The sequence below is a fragment of the Trachemys scripta genome, chromosome 6, assembly GCF_013100865.1.
Source record: "Trachemys scripta elegans isolate TJP31775 chromosome 6, CAS_Tse_1.0, whole genome shotgun sequence".
Classification (NCBI taxonomy): Eukaryota; Metazoa; Chordata; order Testudines; family Emydidae; genus Trachemys; species Trachemys scripta.
This window is the reverse complement of record NC_048303.1, coordinates 107,416,574-107,440,971: the sequence shown is the minus strand read 5'-3', so window position 1 is coordinate 107,440,971 and position 24,398 is coordinate 107,416,574. Positions and strand designations below refer to the sequence as shown.

The window sequence follows — 24,398 nt, the reverse complement described above, 5'->3', positions numbered from 1 at the left end:
CCCTCAATTTTGGTTTCCATTGCTTTGATACTGGGGAATTGTCACACTGGGGGCTGACCTCAGTTTATTCCTCAACATTGCATATGAAGCTTGTTTTTGGTACCGGAGTTAGATGTCAGACCTTTTACGTCTCATGGACTGTTTGGGCACAGATCACTGCACATAGTCAGTACTGACTTGTCTCCATCCCACTGGGTGCTAGACAAATCAGATCATTCAGTAGCTCCACCAGGTTGCGCACCTCCTAGGCTGATGCAATATACCGAAGACCCTTCAAGATGAGGGCTGTCCAGCTCCTTGCCATCCCCAGCTGGGTGCACTAGGTCTAGTAAATCATCCAGACTACATCTGGATGGGGACCGTCGGTACTGGGATTAGTATTGATCATATTGAAGAACAGGTCAGCATGGCCTGACACTTTTTGTCTCCCTATGCCCTACTCCCTTCTCTGTTGGCCTCCGTGTAATCCCTGGGGAGTCCCTCAGTCTGCCAGGTTGTGGTCTCCACCTCATTCAAGAGGTCGCTGGACCCTACCACAACAGAACCTCATATCCTTCCAGCAGAGGTTACCCTTCCTGATCAACTACTCCAACAGAACAAGTCATTACTGGAAGAACAAGGCTTGTCTCAGGAAGCTACATCATCTTCTGTTAATTTGTTCTCGTTTTCCCTGATGACTTGGTGGCTGCAGGCTCCTCCAAACCAGTACTAGAGGATTTTAAGTTTTACCAGGATGTATTTAGGAGAGTGGCCTCTGCTCTTGGTCATGAGCTGAGCTACTGAACAAGAATACCTATGAGCTATTGGATAGCCTTTAGGGGGCCATCCCAGGAAGGGTAGCCATTTTAATTAGTGAGGTCTTTTTGGAGCCAGCAAAGGTCCTGTTGAACACACCAGCTTTGTTCTCTCGCACAGACAAGCACTCCCATGTCTGTGCACGTGGATTAGTGTTTTTATTCTCATTTGGGTCTGAATTCCCTGGTGGTGGTGGTTGCCAATGAGAGATCGAGGCAAGGGAGATACAAGTCTGCCCCCAAAGAGAGCCCAAATGACTGGACATGTTGGGCAGAAAAATGTATTCCACTTCATGTCTCCAGATTTTATAGCTAATCTGCAAATGCTGTTAGCTGAGTATGACTTTAACTGGGAAGCTTTGTCAAAATTACCGGAGAAACTTCCTGAAGACGCATTGGAAGACTTCAAGGCTTAATGGTAGAGGGCCATTTGGCCACAAAAAGTCTTTGGTCTGCATTGGCTATGGCCTGTGCTGCTATAATTAAAAAAGTTGTGGCTATATAATTCTGGTGTAGCACCCAACATACAACACACTATAGAGGACCTCCTTTTCATGGTGTTCTTTTAGTCTTGGACAAAAATGATGAGAAGTTAGATTAATGTAAAGACTCCCAGGCGACTGTCTAATCCTTAGGTTTCAAGAGATGACAGCATATACTGCCCCACACACAGTACTCCCAATAATACTTTAGGCAGCCTCTCTATCTGCCCAGACAGTTTGATTTCTTTTTGGAAAAAATCATAGACCTTAGAGAAGAAGGTTCTTTAGCTCTGGTTCTAATCAGCAGGCCCAGCCGTCTCTGGGAAATCCCCCTTTTTCGAGTGCTTGGTCATGTCAATTCCATTCTAGGTGTGTGTGTGCCCACATGTAGGGTCATCAGAGACTTTTGCCTTAGTGGTATCCATAGGGTTGGCTGTGGTGCCTTCTGAAGTGCCGCATGCATGCTGTGGTATATCAGGCACCGCCAGCCCTATGCCCTCTCAGTTCCTTCTTACCACCCGTGGTGGTTAGTCAGAGCACCTCTTTCCCTTGCCTTGCAAGTGGTTAGCGGTTTTCTCGCCTCGTTAAGAGCCATTCAGCCTTAGGGCTTTGTACATAGTTTTAATTATTCTTGATAGTTATTGTCGTAGTTAGAGTCCCCAGTGGGACTTTGCCCCGGGGGGGCATGCCCCAGTCTGCCAGGCTCACGGACTGTAATAGGCCTATGCCTGTTAGCAATCCCCACCGCTATTGTCCCAAGTGCTTGGACGAATCATACATCAAAGAGAAGTGTCTCTGTAAAAACTTTTGGCCACAAACTCAGAAGGAGTGGGATATCTGACTCCGAGCACTGCTAATGGAGTTGGCCCTTCACCTGGCATATGAGCCCTCCCACCAAGAATCAGTAAGCACCTTGGCATCGGTGCATAGTGTAACACTGGTACTGGGCTCTGCCTTGCACGGATCAACATCTCTGGTGCCTAAGAAGATGGCATGGAAGCACAGCTCGCCGGCATCAGGAAAAAAGGCCCAAGGGTTTTCGGGCAAGGGACCTAAGTTAGCCCACTCGGCCACTCCAGAGCCATGAGTGCATGCCTCTCCTGTTGGGGCTCTGAGCCCCTCTAAAGGTCTGTCACCGACTCAAGGGAGTGGTATGGGATCCAAGCCTCTGCTGGCGCCGGCACCTTCCCAGGCCTCCCTGGTGCAGAGAGAGCAGAGGCCTCCACTGCTGCCGTTGAGGCAGCAGGATGCAGCAGAGGCTCCCCAGGAGGGCAAGCCAGCTGCTGTGACTCCTGGGGGAGATAGACGATGATCCTCTGATACGAGACAGCGCTTCTCATCACAGTGACGCAAATCCCTGGATCCGCAGCTCCAATCCTTTGGGGCTCACCCACTGGTCACTGGCACCGTGATCACCGCCACTCAGGCACAGTTCACCTAGAGATCAACGTCCGGTCTCCATATTACCAGCACTGCTCACCTCCTATTGGTCGGGTTCCTATCGAAGAATGTGCCACATGAGAACAATCCATATCCAGGCTCCGGACTCCCAGGTGCCACTACCTTTCACCCCGATACAGACACTGCTCATCCCGTTCCGGTCTCAAACGACAAACGTTAGCAGGCACACCCAGTCATCAACGGTTCTTCTGTGGTCAACGGAAGGGGACTTCTCCAGCACAGAGGGCCAGTTTAGCCACTCGGCCAGGTCCCACCAGCGTAATTGGAGCCCTGATGTCACATTGACTGCGATGGTGCAGCAGTGGTATCAAAGCCAGTGGCCAGCCCAGTGGCCTTATTGGGGTTCCTGGGGAATGCCAGTCGTGGCAATGCCCCCTTCCCAGAAGTCATAGGCTGCCGCCTCAGAGCAACAGCAGGTGGCATCAGCAGCACTGGCTGCACCAGGTGCATGAATGGCACCGGGCTTGGTGCACGCAGATCGTTCGGCGGCCAGGATAGAGGAAGCGGTACCAAATCTCCTCTCCCTGGTGGTGGACCAAGCCTTGGAACCATCTCCGGTAACCCAGTCATCCTCATTGTCCCTGGACAAGGTGGTTGCGGGTCCTTCAAGAGCCAGACTGCCAGATGACTTCAGGGAGCATAGGCTCTGCTCTGAAGAGTGGCAGAAAATCTGGGCTTGGAAGTGGAGGAAATGACAGAGTAGATGGACTCGTTTTAATGTCCTCTTGGCTTCCAACCCCTGCCCGCATTGCTGTGCCAGTCCACGAAGGGGTCTTAAAGATCACCAAGGCCCTATGGCACACCGGCCCTATGGCACACCTTCTTGTCCATCTCTCCCACTTCCAACAGGGCAGGAAAAAAAATACTTACTCTAACCCTTTGGCTAGGACAGCTGTATACCCACCCTCCCCTGGGCTCGTTGGTCGTCTCTGCGGCCAACAAAAAAGAAAAGCTACTCCATTCCTCTTGTACCCCCAAAAATAGAGGTCAAAAGACTGCATCTCTTTGGGAGAGAGAATTATTTGACTGCCAGCCTGCAAACCACCAGGCCCTCTTGGGCAGGTACAATTTCAACTCTGCAAGTTCCTAGAGTCCTTCCCACCGGGGTTAGCCCAGGAGTTCAGCACCTTGGTGGAGGAGGACACAGCAGCAGACAGGAGTTCTCTGCAATGGCCTGGGATGCGGTGGACTATGTGGCTTCTGTAGTTACATCTGCTGTGGTCATGAGTAAGACTACATTTTAGTCACGGGTATTTTTAGTAAAAGACATGGACAAGTCACGGGGCAGTAAACAAAAATTCAAGGCCTGTGACCTGTCCGTGACTTTTACTAAAAATACCCCTGACTAAAACGGGGGAGGAGGGCACACATGGTGCCGTGGGTGCTGGGCAGGGGGTGCCATGGCCTGGGGGGCCAGCCGCACGTTGCTGCTGCAAAAGTCATGGAAGTCACGGAAAGTCACAGAATTTGTGACCAACATGGAGCCTTAGTCATGAGGCGTAGCTCATGGCTGCAGGCAGCGGGCCTCTTGCAGGACATGCAGACTAGCCAAGACCTTCCTTTTGACGGGGTGGGTCTTCTCTCTGATTAGATGGATGCCAGATTGCATGGAGTGAAGGATACCAAGGCCACCCTTTGCTCATTGGGCATACATATGCCACAGTCTGCTAGGAAGCTCTTCCAGCTGCCCCCACCACCAAGGCCTTGGCAGCCCCGCCAGAGTTTTGTAAGAAGAAGGGGCAATAGCTTCAGTTGGCACTGCCCTTCTTCATCCTGCTCATCTGCACAGCCTGGGCCTGCCAAACACCTTGGGGGCTAGAAGCGTGCATTTTGAGGGTGCACTCGAGAGCAATGCCCCAGTCAATTCCCTGAATCCTTCCTGCCCTTTCCTGGACTGTGTCCACCTTTCCATTTGGCTTGGTTAAGGGTAACCTTAGACTGCTGGGTCTTGGATATAGTATCCCGGGGCTATACCCTACAATGCATGGCTGCTGCTCCCTCCCACTCCCCCTCTTCAGGGACCCTTCTCATGAGCAGCTCCTCGTTTAGGAGGTCGAAAAGTTCCTTTGCCTGGGGGCGGTGGAGGAGGTTCCTTGGGTCATGCAAGGAAGAGGATTCTACTCCTGTTGTTTCGTAATCGCAGACGCCAAAGCAATCCTAAGACCCATCTGGGCCCTGCGTCGCCTCAACAAGTCTCTCAAGAAGTTGAAGTTCCGCATGGTTTCTCTGGCCTCCATTATCCCTTCCCTGGATCTGGGAGACCGGTACCCTGCTCTCGACTTGAAGGACGCTTATTTCCTTGTCTCCATATTCCCGGGGTATAGGTGTTTCCTCTGTTCATAATGGGAGAACACAATTTCCAGTTCTTGGCACTCCCTTTTGGCCTACCATCGTCCACAAAGGGGTGTTCACCAAGTGCATGGCACCAGTGGCGGCTTACCTCAGGCGGCAGGGGTCCACTTGTTCTTGTACTTTGATGACTGGATCATCAAGGGCAGGTGTCCAGAGCAGGTGCAAAGAAGCTTCAACCCGGTGCGTTCCACCTGCATCAACCCAACCTGTTAACATGAACTTTTCTGTGTTTATTAACACCACTCCAACACATAGTTTATCGAAGCGGTTCTCAACTCCACGTGGGCCAGGACCTTCCTTCTGGAAGTGTGATTTCAGACCATGGCGGACTTGGTCTCCCACATAAAAAGCCACCCACTTACCACAGCCCACATGTGTTTGTGACATGCACGTATGTGGTCAGCCATGCCCGGCTTCATCTGAGGCCTCTGCAAACGTGACTAGCCTCAGTTGACATTCCCAGCAGGCACCCCCTAGACCGAGTGCTCCTGGTGCCGAGCCATGTCCTACTGTCTTTGGACTGGTGGCGGGATACTGAATCGGTGCTGCAAGAAGTTCCTTTCGTGACCCCTATCTCCATCGCTCACCCTGGTCTTGGATGCATCAGATCTGAGCTGGAGAACCCACCTGGGCAAGCTCAACACCCATGGCTGCTGGCTACAACACGACCTAGCCCTTCGTATCAATGTCAGGGAGCTCAAAGTGGTTCGCCTGGCTTGCCAGGCTTTCTTGCCCCACCTGAAAGGCAAGGTGGTGTAGGTCCTGATGGACAACACTGCTACAATGTATTACATCAACCCGTATGGCGGCGCCAGATCTTCAGCCCTTTGTCAGGAAATGCTCAGCCTCTGGGACTTGTGTGTGGCATGCCATTCACCCTGGTAGCCGCCCATCTGCCCAGAACCAAGAACGTCCTGGCAGATCTCTTCAGCAGGACCTTCTCATCTTGCCAAGAATGGTTGCTGCTTCTGGAGGTGGTCAGCCTAATCTTCCACAGGTGGGGGACTCTCCAGGTGGACCTGTTTGCATCCTGGCAGAACAGACAGTGCCACGTGTTCTGCTCGCTGCAGGGCAGGGACAAGGGCTCCTGTCGGATGCCTTCCTGATTCTGTGGTCGGGAGCGCTGATGTATGCCTTCCTGCCGGTGCTGTTAATTCACAAGGTCCCGCTAAAAGTGAAGCAAGTCAAAGCAACTGTCATCCTCGTAGTCCCAGCATGGCCTCATCGACACTGGTTCGATACACTGCTGAGTCTGTCGGCAGCCACCCCCCTGCAGCCGCCTCTTCAGCCGGATCTGCTGTCCCAGGACCACGTCAATGTGCTACACCCGAACCTGGCAGCACTGCACTTGACAGCCTGGCTGCTGCATGCCTAAGTGAGGATTATAGAATCCTAGAATATTAGGGTTGGACGAGACCTCAGGAGGTCATCTAGTCTAATCCCCTGCTCTAAGCAGGACCAACATCCTCTGGATGAATGATGGTGTTGTGCTGATGTCCAGCAGGTCCTCCTGGGCAGCAGGAAGCCCTCCACCAGAGCTACCTATGTGGCAAAGTGGAAGCAGTTCACATGTTGGGCCTCGGATCGTCACATCCGTGCAGAAGAGGCCCTACTGCAAGACGTCCTGGACTATTTGCTGCACATTAAGCTCTAGGGCCTGTCACTGTCTTAGGTCAAGGTGCACCTGGCGGCCATTTCGGCATTCCACCCTTTGTTTCAAGGCCGGTCAGCCTTTGCCCACCCAACGACAGCGCAGTTCCTGAAAGGCCTGGAGTGCCTTTACCTGCATGTCTGGGATCTGGTTCCTCCTTGGGACCTGAATCTTGTGCTGTGAAAGCTCTTGGGTCCCCCCTTTGAGCTCCTGGCTTCCTGTTCCCTCCTGCTTCTCTCCTCAAAGGTCTCTTCTTAGTTGCTATTACTTCGGCTCATAGGGTGTCCGAGATCAGGGCTCTCACATTAGAACCACCTTATCTTTGTCTTTGATAAAGACAAAGTCCAGCTGAGTCTGCACCCAGCCTTTCTACCCAAGGTCATCGACCAGTTCCATACTGGTCAAGACATATACTTGCTGGTCCTTTGTCCAAAGCCTCACGCAACAGATGAGGAATTCAGGTTGCGTACGCTGGACGTCAGACGGGCCCTGGCCTTCTATATAGATAGAACAAAGCCATTCCATAAGTTTACACAGTTGTTTGTTGTGGTTGCAGACAGGATGAAGGGTGGCCTAGTGTCTGCCTAGAGGATAGCATCGTGGATCACAGCCTGCATCCACTACTGTTATGAGCTGGCAAAGGTGCCTTCCCCCGGCGATCGTGAGGGCTCACTTGTTGTTGTTTGTTAATTGAGCGAGGTGGCACTTACGGTTGGTTATATTTACTTTGTCAAGGAGAATTTCTGAAATGAAGAGTGCTATCAACTGAAAATTAATTCTATGGCTACTGCAAGGATAAAGTAGTCTTATGAATTTACCCAGACTTATTCTCAGTATTTCATAGGTGTAGGGAATGCTGCTGCTTTTTGGTCCCCATAAGAATTACATAAAAAGAACGTAAATACGCTTGGTAGTTAAATTGCTAATTTTGAAAAGACAATAGGTTTCAGGAGGTTATCCCATTGGTTTTATTGGTTTTAACCCTATGAACACTTATGTGCTTACGTTTACTCATGTGAGTAGTCCTATTGCAGTCAATGGGTCACTCAAGGGCTCAGAGTTAAGCATGTGCGTAAGTGTACAGGGCAATGATGGGTTTATTTTCACCTTTAAAAATACACAGTATTTGATGGGTTAGATATTATTAAATTTTATAACTTGTTTCTTTACTTCCACTTAAGGAAAACAGTAGGAAAAAAAAATCCTAGTTGCTCTTAATTTAAAAGTACAGGGGGGGAAAGGTACAGGAGAGTCATACCACTGCTGTCTGGGAGTGAGAGTTGCTTGCACAGACTAACATGACCAGGGACAGTTGCCGGTGAGCCTGGTGCCCGCCCCAGTGGGCAGGCTGGGGACAGTACGGACATGCCAGAGGAGCTCCCCAGTCTGGGCGCTGGCTCCTGCGAGCAGCAGCTTTTGCCGCTGAGGTTCCTGATAGAGGCCTGCAGCTCCGCAGATATCCACGGAGATGCATTTTGTATCTGCTCAGGGCTCTATATATATATATCGTATCCTGTTTCATTTATATATTTTCAAGTACACCAGAAACCAGAGATCAAATAAGTGTTGACAGATAAGTGGTTTGCTTTAGTTTGTGACTGACTGCATTGCTGATTATCAGGTTAATTTACTTGTTACAGTGTTGATATGAGCAATACAAGACTCTTCAGAACCCTTAGAAGAAAATAACTCTGTTTCACCATAGACTAAGTGCTCACTCCTAAAATTTCTTTAAGAAACTACCTATTAAAAAATAAAATCTAACATGGCTGTATAGTAACACATGACAGGTTTCAGAGTAGCAGCCGTGTTAGTCAGTATCCGCAAAAAGAACAGGAGTACTTGTGGCACCTTAGAGACTAACAAATTTATTAGAGCATAAGCTTTTGTGTACTACAGCCCACTTCTTCGGATGCATACAGAAGAAGTGGGCTGTAGTCCACGAAAGCTTATGCTCTAATAAATTTGTTAGTCTCTAAGGTGCCACAAGTACTCCTGTTCTAGTAACACATGGTTACAGCAACTTTTTAGATTGAAATTTTACTGATCATCATGCAATAAAATCACTCAATAACAAACATGTCAGTTAAAATGTTGTCAAGTTATTCACACTAAATCATGTTGATTGTTTTTATCTAAATAATTCAGACAGGCAAAAGTCCACATTTTAAAGGGAACTGTGGGGGGGGGGAAAAAGTCTGGCTGTAAAGTTTGTGCACATGTTTTCGAGGTCCTTTCCAATGTCGTATTTAGCTGCTTTTCAGTAACATGTAAGCATAGATACTAGGATTTACAAACTGAGAATTTTGAGTTTACTGCATAACTCATTGCATTCACGTTTTTGTGGCACAAGGAGATCTTAACTGAATTCTAAAGATCCTTAAATAATTACATTTGAGTGAATACAATACAGTGTAATCTCTTCATATACAATTTGATTCTAGAATACTTTTAAAATTCTGGGCCATAGTCTAACCTCACAGACACTTGCCAAAGGGGCCCTTTCGGGGGAAAAAGTTTGGAAACCATTGTACTGGGCAAATTTTGTTTGTGAGTTGTCTAGAATATAGGTTAGGCTAAGGTTTTAGTTTTAACTATAAATGGAATAGCAACTAGATAGTGGTTACATCTTACCTTAAACTTTATTAAACCTTACGTTACCGATGCATTCTCTTTTTTTTTTTTTTTATGTTTGTGTGATTGAGCTTATTTTCCTTTTAGGTTTTTTCCAACCTATCACATATGTGATTGTCTGTAGTTTCAATTTCAGCAGTGCTTCTTACTCAAGATTAGAATACACCCAAAAATGACTTGCAATGAATGTGGTAAAGATCAGGGTGATGCTTTCTTTTTATTTCTGGAACTATATTCCTGGATAACTGTAAAGGTGGTTTAGCAGTAATAGCATGGTTTGAACAGTCTACTAACTATTTTTGTGAAAGAACTCATTCTCTGGCCAACTTACACAGTACAAAGGACAACTTACACATTACAAAGGAAAGGCTAGTTAATATTATTAATAATGTGTATTATAGTATTACTTGGGAGCCCTAGTCATGTACCAGCACCCCATTGTGTTAGGCACTGTAGTACATAGAATAAAAAGACTGCCCTTGCCCCGAAGAGTTTACAATCTAAGTATAAGACAAGGAACAACTGGTGGATACAGACAGATGTAGGTGTACAAGTAAACAGTGAAACAGTATTGGTCAATAAGCATGATAGGTAATGATCTTAGAGCACTAGGCACCTAACTGTTGTCAAGTGAGGGGGAACATGGTCAAAGTAAGGAGCTAGGAGAAAGATCTTTGCAGCAGCATCATTAATGGGGCAAGATTACATTTGTCAGTCAGGGGAAAGATGTTGCAGTAATCAGGATGCAACATAATGAGAGCCTGAATGAGAGTTTTAGATGAATGGAGGGAGGAAATGCCATATCTTAGAATTGTTATGCAGAAAGAATCGACAAGATTTAGATATAGCCTGGGCATGAGGACCACAGAGAGGTCTGAATGGAAGATGAGGCCTAGGTTACAGGTCTTGGTAGTGCTGTTGTCCACAGGGATTGAGACGGAAGGTAGAGAAGGAAGCTTTGGAATTGAAGATTGAGCTTTGTTTTAGCCATGCTGGTCTCTAGCTGATGGCTAGACATCCATGAGATGTCACAGCGACAGGCTGTTTGTTATAGTTATATACTCTACAGAGAGAGAAGCTTGGTAAAGAGCAGAAGTGTTCGCTCATCCTGTTAGCAATATGATGTCTGGTTTCCAAAAATTCTTAAAATATTCCTCGTCCATTCCATTTCTAAATTGACTTTGGATATGGAAGAATTGTAGGACCAAACTTTTAAAAGGGGTATGAACTCAGCATTCAATTTTGAAGTTGTAAATAATATTGTTGGGTATCTAACTAGTTGACGTGTGCACTATCAAGGTAGTAAGATAGCTAAATATTATAACTTGGGCCATGTTTAGTTTTGCCCCCAAATGGTGGCTGTTTACCCCCACCCCTGGCTGATAATGTCCTTTAAGGCAATACTACAGAGAATAGAACAGAATGGTGGATTTTTTGCATATACATTTCATTCCTGAAGGATTACTCCCTTCGTTTTGGTCCATTCATGCCCATTCCTTCTCCTGGGTTGTGGCATTTAATATAACAGAAACATGTATGTTTTCAGGCCACATTTTGATTGACTATAGAGTAATTGCACTTTTTATTTCAAGGCAGATGAAATAATAATTAGCAAAATTAGGCTTTACATTTTAAGAGTTATAAGCACCTCCTGAAAGCCCCTCTGCACTTTGCAGGAATCAAGAACATTTTATTTCATCCAGACTATTTTTACCTGAATGTGTGTTTAAAAATAAGAAAGCATACCCTGTTGGCACTTGCCAATGTATAATTTTTTTGGAACTTCATTATAGTACAAAGTAGATTTTGTATAAATAAATAAATCATTTGTGTCAGATTTGCTAATAATACATAACCAACAATGACTGATCTCTTATCTTGTATGAATTTCACCCTTCTGGCCTTGGGTGTTTCTTTGCTGACCTTGAGGAAGCTCTGACAGTAACTATAGCAACTGCCAAATTAATTAATTTGTTGTAGCAAACATAGGTCTAAATATGGTTCCATTGCTAGAAGGCCTATAAATTGAAATTTCATAGTAAACTGTGATCGGGAGATGTTTTCCCCCTTTTCGCTGTGATCCCGTTTGCTTATATCCTTCACATGTATTTATTTGTTTAGAATACAGTAGTAGAATTTGTACTGTGTTGATTCAGCAGTTTTACTTTCAAGTTATCATGCCTGTAGAAGTAAGACAGTTTTTAGCTTTTTTTATTGGAACATGAAGTGATTTTAAAAAAAAAAAAAAGTGAGATGTGATAATTGTGGCTAAATCTCTGGAACTACAATGAAAACAAGCAGAGTTTTTTGCATTGCAGTAACTGATATCTAGCAGCAGCTAATATTTCTCTGTAGCATGAGCCTGACCTTACACACACCAGAGATAACGGCCACAAGTGGAGTTTCTAGTCAACTTGTGTTTGGCCAGTCTTCTTACAACATAACATAAGAACATAAGAAAGGCCGTACTGGGTCAGACCAAAGGTCCATCTAGCCTAGTATCCGGTCTACCGACAGTGGCTGATGCCAGGTGCCCCAGAGGGAGTGAACCTAACAGGCAATGATCAAGTGATCTCTCTCCTGCCATCCATCTCCACCCTCTGACAAACAGGCTAGGGACACCATTCCTTACCCGTCCTGGCTAATAGCCATTAATGGACTTAACCACCATGAATTTATCCAGTTCTCTTTTAAACTCTGTTATAGTCCTAGCCTTCACAACCTCCTCAGGTAAGGCGTTCCACAAGTTGACTGTGCGCTGGGTGAAGAAGAACTTCCTTTTATTTGTTTTAAATCTGCTGCCTATTAATTTCATTTGGTGACCCCTAGTTCTTGTATTATGGGAATAAGTAAATAACTTTTCCTTATCCACTTTCTCCACATCACTCATGATTTTATATACCCCTATCATATCCCCCCTTAGTCTCCTCTTTTCCAAGCTGAAGAGTCCTAGCCTCTTTAATCTCTCCTCATATGGGACCCGTTCCAAACCCTTAATCATTTTAGTTGCCCCTTTCTGAACCTTTTCTAGTGCCAGTATATCTTTTTTGAGATGAGGAGACCACATCTGTACGCAGTATTCAAGATGAGGGCATACCATTGATTTATATAAGGGCAATAATATATTCTCAGTCTTATTCTCTATCCCCTTTTTAATGATTCCTAACATTCTGTTTTGCTTTTTTGACCACCTCTGCACACTGCGTGGACATTTTCAGAGAACTATCCACGATGACTCCAAGATCTTTTTCCTGACTTGTTGTAGCTAAATTAGCCCCCATCATATTCTTTCAGCCTGATGGTATAAATGGAGAGTGCAGAGAGTACTAGCACCTTTCTCTGTGTGTGGCTGACCTGCGAGAGTAGATAAACTGCCATTAGCATTTATTTCGTGTGGCCTGGATCGCTGTCTAGGAACTCGGTTCAATTTTATTATTCTTTGTTCATTTTTTACTTTCCATAAAATAAATGGCATGTACTGTATATACAGTATAGTAAATGAGGAAAGGAAGAAAAACAAAGTAATATGGACATCATCTTGATTTTAGACAATATGTAGAACTGAGAGAGTTGTTTAATGTTTGCCTTTTTGGTTTAAAAATATTTTGTAACAGAATTAGATGGCTGTGCATTTTTGTGTGTACATTAATCACAAATTTCTAAGCAAGTTGACCATGTAGCTCAATAACTATTTAATCTATCACTTTTACAGAAGTGATATCCTTTCAGGGATAACTAGCTGAGCAAAGTTCTTCTATTTTGATAGGACTAAAGCATTTAAAATGTCTGCGTTTACCAATGTACCAATGACAGCCATTTGCAACTAATATAACTGATAATAGGACATTTTAAATACAAAATTTCCAGTAACTTAAACAGAATATTCTTTCAAGGTAAATTTATTAAAAAAAAATATGCCAACGCTATCTTCAGTATGACTCTATTCCAGTAATTTCTATTACAATTTATTTTTATTATTGCATGTATTTATGAATTATCCAAAAGGGAACAACCCTATCAATTCAAAGTACAGCTTCATTTTCTGTGTTGACATTGTTACTATTGTTCTTTGAGATGTGATGTATATTCCATGACTCGCCCTCTGCATTGTAGTCTGTACTTCTGTCTTTTGGTGTGAAGGAACTGAGGCGGCTGGGGTGGTGCTGCCCTTATATGGCCAGGGGAGGGGCTGTTGCTGAAGGGCATGAGCACCGCTCTGCAGGTTCTGCTAGGTAAAGCTCTTCAGCTCCAGTGTGCGGGGCATGCACACCCATGTAGAATACAAGTCTGCATCACCTTTCAAAGAACAACAGTTTCAGGTCGTTAACAGTTTTATGCGTTGTGTGGTGTCCCCCCCTCAGCCCCCCCCCCGACAGTTTATATAAACTTCTGCCACTGCTATCCTTTTGGCCACTCACCCAAACAAAGCTGAGTAGAATATTTATTAGGAGTAAACTCCACTGGTGCCTGCTTTCACCATTGAAGTGACTTCCCTTTTTTTGTAACTGCAGCTCTTATTACATTGCTGTCATGAAAGTACCACAAGGAGATTTACATGTTCCCTAAAGATATGGATGGCACAAATCACTACTATAGTGGTAATACAAGGTTCTATTCATTAGTGAGTACAAACTTACATGTTAGGGTGTTTTCCCTCCTCTCGTTTTGTTTAAAAGCTCTGCACAAGACAACTGTCTGTGGTGAGCTGCTTTTTCTTTAATATTCTTTAAATTTCTGGAGACTACAGAATATAATGAAGATGATATATCAATTGTTTGCAGTGGTTCTATTCTGTCACCAGAGAAGAACACGCACATTTTTTTTAATTGGATGCTGTTTTATTAGTAATACTGATACTACTCTTCGAATGATCTCACTCACACTTGCCACAGTATAAAAATTGCCCAGAATCCCCCTCATAAACAAGAAGTGTGAGGGACTATTAAACCCATCAACTAGTACATTTGACGGCTTGTTCAAGAGCTGCACTAGTAGTAGTCTCTGGAGCACTTATTTTGGAAGCAGTCTTGCCCCATTTCACTGGGCCTGGTCAGACATGACTGACAGATGGGTGCCGGAGATAAGAACTGGAAGGTGACTTTCCTTACCCCTTCCCCATCGCTCTTCCCTCTCCCACTTTCACAAGACCTTTTACAAACAGAAGTGGCTTTGTTGTGCTATCTAGGAGTTATAAAAGAGATTTCTCAGGAATACAGGCTGGACAAGACCAAGGTAGCTCTAGAGGAAGTCCTCTCCGTGGTGTCTCAATTAGGATTCCAGATGAACTACAAAAAATGGTCTGCCACATCATCCTGGCCAGTAGAACTTACTGGTGCTCTATTTGACTCAGTCAACATGAGCATATCTGCTAGAGGATAGAGTCACGTTCCTTCAGTCACTCATACGTGACATAAGGATGAAACTTTCCACAATGGTTTGCATGTGCCTGGGATTAATAGGACACACATTTGCATGTATGGATGTGTGACATTGATTGCCAGACTGTCTGTGGTGATTATAATGCTGGCTAATGACAGTGTATTCCTCCATCCAAACATCATATGAACAGATTACTGTCTCTCCTGTCCCAAGTCCTGTGAGTACTTACCAGATGGCTGCAGCCCTTTAATGTGAGGAAGGGTCTTTTTCAAGCCCCTTCCTAGTAATGACACCTGTTATTGATGCTTCTGGAAAAGGCTGGCTTGACCACCTGAATCACCTCCAAATATAAGGTTTGAGTCCCTGGATGATCTGAGGTTACACATTAACATACCTAGAGCAGAAGGTCATCAGGTTAGCCTGCATAACATTCCTGCCTGTTTTGTGGAACTCTGTAGTGCAGATTCTGCTGGACAATATGCCAGGAATGCACTATATCAAATAATGGGGGATGCCATCAAGTACTGGAAATATCACTGTTGACACAGGGTGATACCACCGGCTCTTCATCCTCCAGAGATCAGGAAGGACCTTGCTGACTTCTTGAGCAGAAAAACAATAACTAACCAGGAGTGCTTGCTGTGGAAATCCATATCGGATCAAGTATTCCAACGATGGGGGACCCCGTCCATAAACTTATTTGCCATGGTAGAGAATGCCAGATGCAAGACTGTCTGCTCCAGGGGAGGCAAGAGCCTACAATCTCTGCCAGATGCTTTTCTTCTTTGGTGATCTCGAGGCCTCCTATGCCTTTCCAACAGTCCCCCTCACTCGCAGGATAATATCCAAGATTAGACAGGGCAAAGCTACTCTTACCATGATAACCTCGGATGGGCTGAAATAGCTTTAGCTGTCTGGCTGGGTACCTATCCTAGGTCTATCACCCACACATCTTCCCTCTTGCTCAGACAGCAGTGACTCAGAACCAGGGTCAGATACTGCATCCAGACCTGCAGTCACTGCACCTGATGGCCTGGTTGCTATATGGATGAGCATTGCTGACAGGAAGTGCTCCCAACAGCTGCAAGAGATTCTTATACAGAGCAGGAAGGCTTCTAGTAGAAATACCAATTCTTCAGACTGGAAAATGTTTTTCATATGGGCAGCCCAAACTAATGTGAGTCCAGTTAAAGCCCAGATTTCAAATATTCTGGCCTGTGTGTTGCTCCTGAAAGAGGGAACTGCAGGACTGGCATTTAGCTTAAGTTCACCTGGCAGCAGGTGATCACATTCAGGTTTCTTACACGCTTCAGAATCAAGATTAATGAAGGGCCTTCTTCATGCCTGCTTCCCACTTAAAGACCTGACTCCAATGTGGGACTTTTATTTGGTTCTCCTGTGGTTTATGGAGTCTGCCTGTGAACAACTATTGCAGTGTTCATTATACCACCTTACTATCATGTCAGCATAGAGACTCAGCAAGCCTGTATGCCACTGTACATGTAATTGCACAGGGACAAAGTGGTGATGAGTCTGCAATCCAAGTTCATCCCCAAGGCGTTCTTGGAATTCCATCTGCATCAGTCTATCATGTTACCAGTCGTCTTCCTGAAACCACAGTCTTCTCCAAGAGAAATACTTCACTCTGTGGCCATCTTCAGAGCTATAATTTATAACCTTGACAAGGATCTCTTTCTCTCTTTTTGGCCATGTCGAATGTTATCAAAAATCCAAGCAACTTCTTCCCAGAGGGAGGATGGGCTCCACCTAAACCAAAATGGAATCAGATTGCTGGCATATAAAGCTAAAAAGGGTGTAGAGGACTTTTTAAGCTAAGGGCTGGGGCAAAGCTGACAGATGTGAAGGAGCACATGGGTCAGACAGACATCCCATTGGGGATGATCTATTAACAGGATTCTCTATATCCTGGTAAAGAGGAGAGGATAGAAGTTGATAAAGTAGAGGAAGAAACTGAAGAGATACAGTCAAATAAAAGAGAGTCCTATTCAGTTACCTCACATGAAGGTAGACAATTAAAAAGTGACAAATTTTATGAGTGAGTGTATACAAATGCTAGAAGTCTCTAAATATTAAGATGGATGAACTTGAGTGCCTGGTATTAAATGAGAATATTGATATAATAGGCATCACAGAAACTTGGTGGAATGATGACAATCAGTGGGACATTGTAATACCTAGGTACAAAATATATATGAATGATAGAGCAGGTTGTGCTGGCGGGAGACGGACACTATCGGTGAAAGAGAGCATAGAGTCAAATATAGAAAGATCTTAAATGAATCACATGGTATCCTAGAATCTCTATAGAAATTCTGTGCTTGAATAATAGAGTATAGCAATAAGATATATGCTGACCACCTGACCAGGATGGTGGCTGTGAAATGTTCAGGGAGATTAAAAATAGAAGACTCAATCATAATAATAATGAATAATGGGGGATTTCAACTGTCCCTATATTGACTAGCTACATGGCACTTCAGGGCGAGATGTAGAAATAAAGTTTCTAGACACCACTGACAGCTTCTTGGAGCAGCTAGTCCTGGAACCCACAATGGGAGAGGCAATTCATGATTTAATCTTAAATGGCGCACAGGATCCGGTCCACAAGGTGAATAGAACTGAACTGCTTGGCCATAGCAACCATAATAATATTTAAATTTAACATCCTTATGGGGGAGGGGGAGAATCCCAAAGAAGCCCACCACAGTAGCATTTAACTTCAGAAAGAGGAACTACACAAAAATAAGGAAGCTAGTTAAGTGGAAATTAAAACTGTCACCAGAGTGAAATGCCTGCAAGCTGCATGGAAACTTTTTAAAAACACCATAATGGCTTTTGTAAAGGGAAATCATGCCTCACTAGTCTATTAGAATTCTTTGAGGGGGTCAACAACCCTGTGGACAAAGGTGATCCAATTTATATAGTGTACTTGGACCATCAGAAAGCCTTTGACAAGGTCTCTCATGGAAGGCTCTTAAGCAAAGTAAGCAGTTATGGAATAAGAGGGATGGTCCTCTCATGGATTAGTAACTAGTTAAAAGATAGGGTAGGAATAAATGGTCAGTTTTCAGAATGGAGAGATAAATAGAGGTGTCCCCTATGGATCTGTAGTGGGACTAGTGCTGTTCAACATATTAATTAATGATCTGGAAAAGGAATAAACAATGAAGTAGCAAAGTTTGGAGATAATACAAAATTACTCAAAATAGTTAAATCCAAAGCAGACTGTGCAGATTTACAAAGGACTCTCACAGAACTGGGTGACTGGGCAACAAAATGGCAGATGAAATGTAGTATTGATAAATGCAAAGTAATGCATGTTGGCAAACATATAATCCCAACTATACAAACAAAATTGAGTGCTGTTACCGCTCAAGAAAGAGATCTTGGAGTTATTCACAGAAAACATGAGCTCAATGTGCAACAGTACAGGAAAGGGATAGATAACGAGTAAGGATAAGATTAGGTCATGGATTCTGTGACTTCCAGGGACCTCTGTGACATTTTCCGCTTAGCTCTCAGCCAGCAAAGGCCCCAAAGCTTCTAGCTACCAGGGCTGCAGTGGGGACCCCTGGAGCTCTCCGCTGCGGCAGCAGGTGCTGGACATCCCCACCTTATTCCCCCAGTGGGGCTTGGGCTCTCATCCCTCCTTCCCCACTTGTACTTTAGTCATCTCCCTGTCAGCCTTCCTCTCTCTTCCCCCCTCCTCCCCCCCAATTATTTTTACTAAAAGTCACAGACAGGTCACGGGTTTCCATGAATTTTTGTTTATTGCCCACAATTTGTCCATGACTTTTACTAAAAATAACTGACAAAATCTTAACCATAATAATGAGACAGAAAATATCATAATGCCATTATATCAATTCATGGTATGCCCACATTGTGAATAGTGTGTAGTTCTAGTGCCGCCATCTCAAAAACAATACATTAAAAATGTAAAAGGCAACAAAATTGATTTAATGGTATAGAATATCTTCCATATAATGAGAGATTGAAAATAGTGGGACTGTTCAGCTTAGAAAAGAGACGAGTAAGGATAGAGGTGTGTAAAATCATGAACGGTGTGGAGAAAGGAAATAAGGAATTGTTATTTACCCCTTCACATAACACAAGAACCAGGAGTCACCCAATGAAATTAATAGGCAGGAGGTTTAAAACAAATATAAGGAAGTATTTTTTCACACCACACACTGCCAACCTGTGGAACAACCTGGGGATGTCGTGAAGATCAAAACTATAACTGAGCTCAAAAAGAATTAGGTAAATTGATGGAGGATTGGTCCATCAATGGCTATTAGCCAGCCCCATGCTTTTGGTGTCCCTATGCCTCTGACTACCAGATGCTGGGACTGGATGATGGGACAGATCATTTGATGATTGCCCTGTTTTGTTAATTCCCTTTGAAGGATCTGACATTGGCCACTGTCAGAAGGTAGAAGACTGGGCTAGAGGAACTATTGGTTTGACGCAGTATGGCCATTCTTATGTTCTAATAGAAAGATAATGTTTACTGGATTATTTGGACCTCTTCTCATAAGAATGGCAATACTGGGTCAGACCAAAGGTCCATCAAGCCCAGTATCCTGTCCTCTGACAGAGGCCAATGGCAAGTGCCCCAGAGGGAATGAACAGATAGGTTATCAAGTGATCCATGCCCTGTCACCCAATCCCAGCTTCTGGCAAACAGAGGCTGGGGACAGCATTCCTGCCCATTCTGGCTAGTAGCCATTGATGAACCTATCTTCCATGAATCTATCTAGCTCCTTTTTGAACCCTGTTATAGTATTGGCCTTTACAACACCCTCTGGCAAGGAGTTTAGAGGTTGATAGTGCGTTGCGTGAAAAAATACTTTATTGTGTTTATTTTAAACCTTCTGCCTTTTAATTTCATTTGGTGGCCCCTTGTCCTTGTATTACGAGAGAGAGTAAATAACACTTCCTTATTTACTTTCTCTATACCACTCATGATTTTATAGACCTCTATCATATCCCCCCTTAGTCGCTTCTTTTCCAAGCTGAAAAGTCCCAATCTCATTAATCTTTCCTCATACGGAAGCCATTCTATACCCCTCATCATTTTTGTTGCCCTTTTCTGAACCTTTTCCAATTCCAGTATATCTTTTTTGAGATGGGGCGACCACATCTGCACACAGTATTCAAGGTGTGGGTGTACCATGGATTTATATAGAGGTAATATGATATTTTCTCTTATTATCTATCCCTTTCTTGATGATTCCCAACATTCTGTTTGCTTTTTGGACAGCCGCTGCACATTGAGTGGATAATTTCAGAGAACTATCCACAATGACTCCAAGATCTTTCTTGAGTGGTAACAGCTAATTTAGACCCCTTCATTGTATATGTATAGTTAGGATTATGTTTTCAATGTGCATTGCTTTGCATTTATCAACATTAAATTTCATCTGCCATTTTGTTGCCCAGTCACCCAGTTTTGTGAGATCCTTTTGTAGCGTTTTGCAGTCTGCCTGGGACTTAGCTATCTTGGGTAGTTTTGTATCATCTGCAAATTTTGCCACCTCACTGTTTACCCCTTTTTCCAGATCGTTTGAATATGTTCAATAGGACTAGGCCCAGTACAGATCCCTGGGGATACCACTATTTACCTCTCTCCATTCTGAAAACTGACCATTTATTCCTGTTCTTTGTTTCCTATCTTTTAACCAGTTACCAATCCATGAGAGAACCTTCCCTCTCTTCTCCTTTCTACCATCACCTAGTAAACCAGCTGTCCTATTAATAATAGTTTTCATACAGATAAATTCACTGTTTTAGACCTTATTTGTGGTTTAGATATGCTCATTCCACCACAATGAGGTTAGGTTCCGGGGGACCTGCCTCTAATCTGAGAAATCTGGGCTTTGTTTTTGTTCCTGCAAATACTGGAGATAGGTCAAACGCTTCCATGAAACCTCTGGGGCTTGGGTCAAGTCACTTTCACCTTTAGGCCAGACGTTCTGCCTCTGGTAGTGCAATTAGAGAACCAATTCAGTACTATGAACTCATCCATTGTAGTCCTAGGTTTACATTCTACCTGAAGGGATCGCCTCTTTCCCTGTGCTATATTACCACAACTATAGCCAGCCGGAGAACCTGAGCTGGATCCCGCTCATTATAAAAGAGGTTCTCTGTCAGGGCTGTGGAACTTGCTCTCTTGGTCTGAAATAACCTGAATTTAATGACCTTAATTGGCATGCTGCAAGTGTGTGTGTGTGTGTGTGTGTGTGTGTGTGTGGAGGGCAGAGGGCATGCTTCCTCTAAGAGTGATGGCGGGGAAAAAGAGTTGCTGTATGTGTCTGAGTTCCTGTTGAAATGATTACATAGATGCTGCTAGGATTTCATTGTAACTCCTTACTTAAAGTCGTCCCAGTTAACATTGTTTCGTTGCCGATCAATTAGGGAACATGCTCATTTAAAGTTGTGCAATGCTCCCTTATAACGTTGTTTGGCAGCCGCCTGCTTTGTCCACTGCGTGCAGAAAGAGCAGCCCGTTGGAGCCAGCCGGTGGGGGCTTGGAACCAGGATGGACCGGCAGCCTCCCTATCAGCTCCGGCTTCCCTAAGTTCCCTGTGCGGCTGCCCAGCAGGCTATCAATTGCCGGGCAGTTCAGCTGTCCCTCCCCCCACTGCCATGTGCTGCTCCTGCCCTCTGCCTTGGAGCTGCCTCCTGTTTGCTGTGGGGGTGGGGGAAAAAGGGGTACTAATGTCAGGATGTCCCCCTGCTCCTGCATGCCTCTTACCCCAGCTCCATGGGGGGGGGGGGAGGGGATACGACAGGGCTCAAGATGGAGGGAGCTTGCTGGCAGCAGTTGGTGTTTCAACTTGCTGATCTACTTAAAAAGGCAATGTACTTAGAGTGGGCTCAGCATACTTAAAGGGGCGATGGACATCTCTCTCTCTCTCTCTCTCTCACCCAGGGTGTGTGTCTCTCTCACTCTGCCATGTTGTCTTCCCTCCCTCCATTTGTGCTGCCTTGTAGAGTGTGAGGCTACATTAACAACATGTTAATCCTTGAGGGCTCAGCTGAGTGCTAGTTCATCATTTAGCAGTAAGGCATTCCCTGGGAAATATCCCACCCTCTTCCACCCTCTAACTTCACCACCTCAACCAAGCTTCACAATCATCATTGCTGTGTACAGTATTAAATTGTTTGTTTAAAACTTATACTCTGTGTGTGTGTGTGTGTGTGTGTGTCTTTTGTCTGAAAAATATTTCCCTGGAACCTAACACTCCTCCACCCCCATTTACGTTAATTCTTATGGGGAAATTGGATTTGCTGAACAGTGTTTCGCTTAAAGTCACATTTTTCAGGAATATAACTACAACGTTAAGCAAGGAGTTACTGTATTGTATCTCTAATGACTTACTGGGCACCTAGATCTTCGGAAAAGCTTCTCTTATTTTAAATCTAAATGCATAAAAATGTTTTTTAAAAAATGGGCAGCAATGAGAGAAATCTTTCTCCCTCTAAGGGAATCAGCTTCCAGGTCATTATTTCTTTTCCAAATGAAGCTACCCACTGAGCTGCTTATCTCTGATTGTTGTACTGCATTATGGTGATGAGTAAATTTACTAATCTGCATGTTAAAAGGTGCTCCATGTGCACGGAAACTTCTGAGGAGCCACAAAATTGGAGCTCTGCTGCAGTTACTCCGAGTGCAGACCTTTGCCGTGGCTCTTTCAGCCTGGTTTCAGCAGAACCATACAAAACCCCCCTTTTAATCCTAGACTGGAAGCCTCTCCTTGTTTCCTTACAGCAATTACTTTCAGGCAGGAGAGTTATTGAACTGGGAGTTTTTTCAATTAAAAAACCCATTTTCAATTCTTCCTTGAAAAGATGGTACTTAATCCATTTCCTGATCTTATACAAAACCAAAAAAAGAACAGAATTCAAATTAAATCCATCTGTTTCATTCCTCTTTTTTTGCCCTACATTCAAGTATCAGTACGAAAAGAATATCACACTTTTGGTATGAAATGAGCTTTAAAATCTGTCTGTCAGTGGTGAAAGTCCGCTACCATTGTTTGTTTTTCATAGGAGGTCTCAAACAGTGCTTCAGGGCCTCAATACTCAGTCTCTATTTGGCTCAGATTGAATGTATACCAGACATGCAAAACAGCAACTGAGATGCCTGCTGGAAGCATCAAAGTTACTCTGCAAAAGGTTCTTCAGAGTTTTGGACAGAGAACCATAAAACTTTATACTTTGACACTTGCAGTGTGGCTGCTTGAAGTTTGCAATTCCTTTCCTAAACACTATAATGATTTTTTTCTCCTTCGTTGAGCTTTTGGTATTCTTGGCTTCATTGAAGCTAAACCAGGCGAGCAAATATAATTAAAATTACATGAATACATACATTGTCCATTGCTATGAATTCCTCTAGAAAAATGTCAACTTGTATTTGTTTCTTTTGCTCCACAGGAAGTAGAAACAATAATAGATCATTCCTATAGGTAATGTCTAGCCAGTATAATGTTGTTTCTTTTCATGGAAAGGACCCTTCCTATGTCTGAATAGACTCTCCCTACACACATCACCATGTTCTTGATTAAAATGCGTTGTTCTTTTAATTCTAATAATCCTGTCTACAGTGTTGTTAAAATTTTCTACCAAGTTGTTTATTTAGTTTCAGTTTTGGATGCCCTCTTCTGGGATCAGAATATGGTGCTGCAGCAGTCCAGCAGAGGGAATTTAAACTCTGATGGGTGTAGGGAGCACAGATTTCCTCCACACTGATGGAATGAGCGGGTCTAATATATAAAGTCTTGTCCAGATCAGTGGATGCCCTCAATAATGAGAAATAAAACTTACAGTTAGAAAACTAACTTGCTGTCTTGGGTATAACAGCTTGATCCTGTATGCACTTAATAGGTGTAGCCCACTGAAGTCAATGGGACTATGCTCAGTAGTAAGTACTTGCAAGATTTGCCTCTAAATTGGTAATGCTGTGAACAAGTCCTAATTTAGTTTTATACTGTAAAATTTAAAGTGGCAAGAGATCCACAAACAGCAGCTGAAAAGACATCTTGGCACAGAGAGGGACTAAGTCACCCTTGGCAGTTAAAATCAGTTGGGAGAGTGGGAAAATTAAGTGGAGTAGGAGGTATGAGATTAAAATCTTGATATTTACTCCCCATTAATGCCCTCCATCACCTCATTTAACATGAGTGTTTTGTTCTTTGAAGTACTAGCTGTGCACCATTGGGAGTTTGTGCACTGTGACACTGTCAAAAAAAGTCCCACTGTGGTCAAGGGTGTAAGAATATGTAAAGTACATATTGTATGTGTTCTTGCTGGATTTGGGGCCTTAGTTTTCTGAAATATTTAGAAATCCAAGGAAGTCCGCGTTAAAGTGAAACTTAAAAGAAACTTGACTATTTAGACAGTGAAAACATATGAAAGGATTTTTGTACAAAGAGAATTTAAACTATTTACCACATTATTTTTCTTCCCTTTTAAGTTCAGTAGTGCATATTATTACACTAGTTATAAGTCACTATTCATTGTCACTAACAGTATAATTTTATTATATCATTGCCAATAAGGATTCTTTTAGGTTTGCTATAATGTATAATGCCTCTTGAGTGTTTTGGATTTTGTCTG

At 43.9% G+C, this 24,398-nt stretch overlaps 1 protein-coding gene across 2 annotated transcripts in view; it reads left to right on the top strand.

Annotated features, from left to right (window-relative positions):
* Positions 1-24,398, top strand: part of UHRF2 (ubiquitin like with PHD and ring finger domains 2) — a 174,414-nt gene that overhangs the window by 75,930 nt on the left and 74,086 nt on the right. The window lies entirely within an intron of this gene.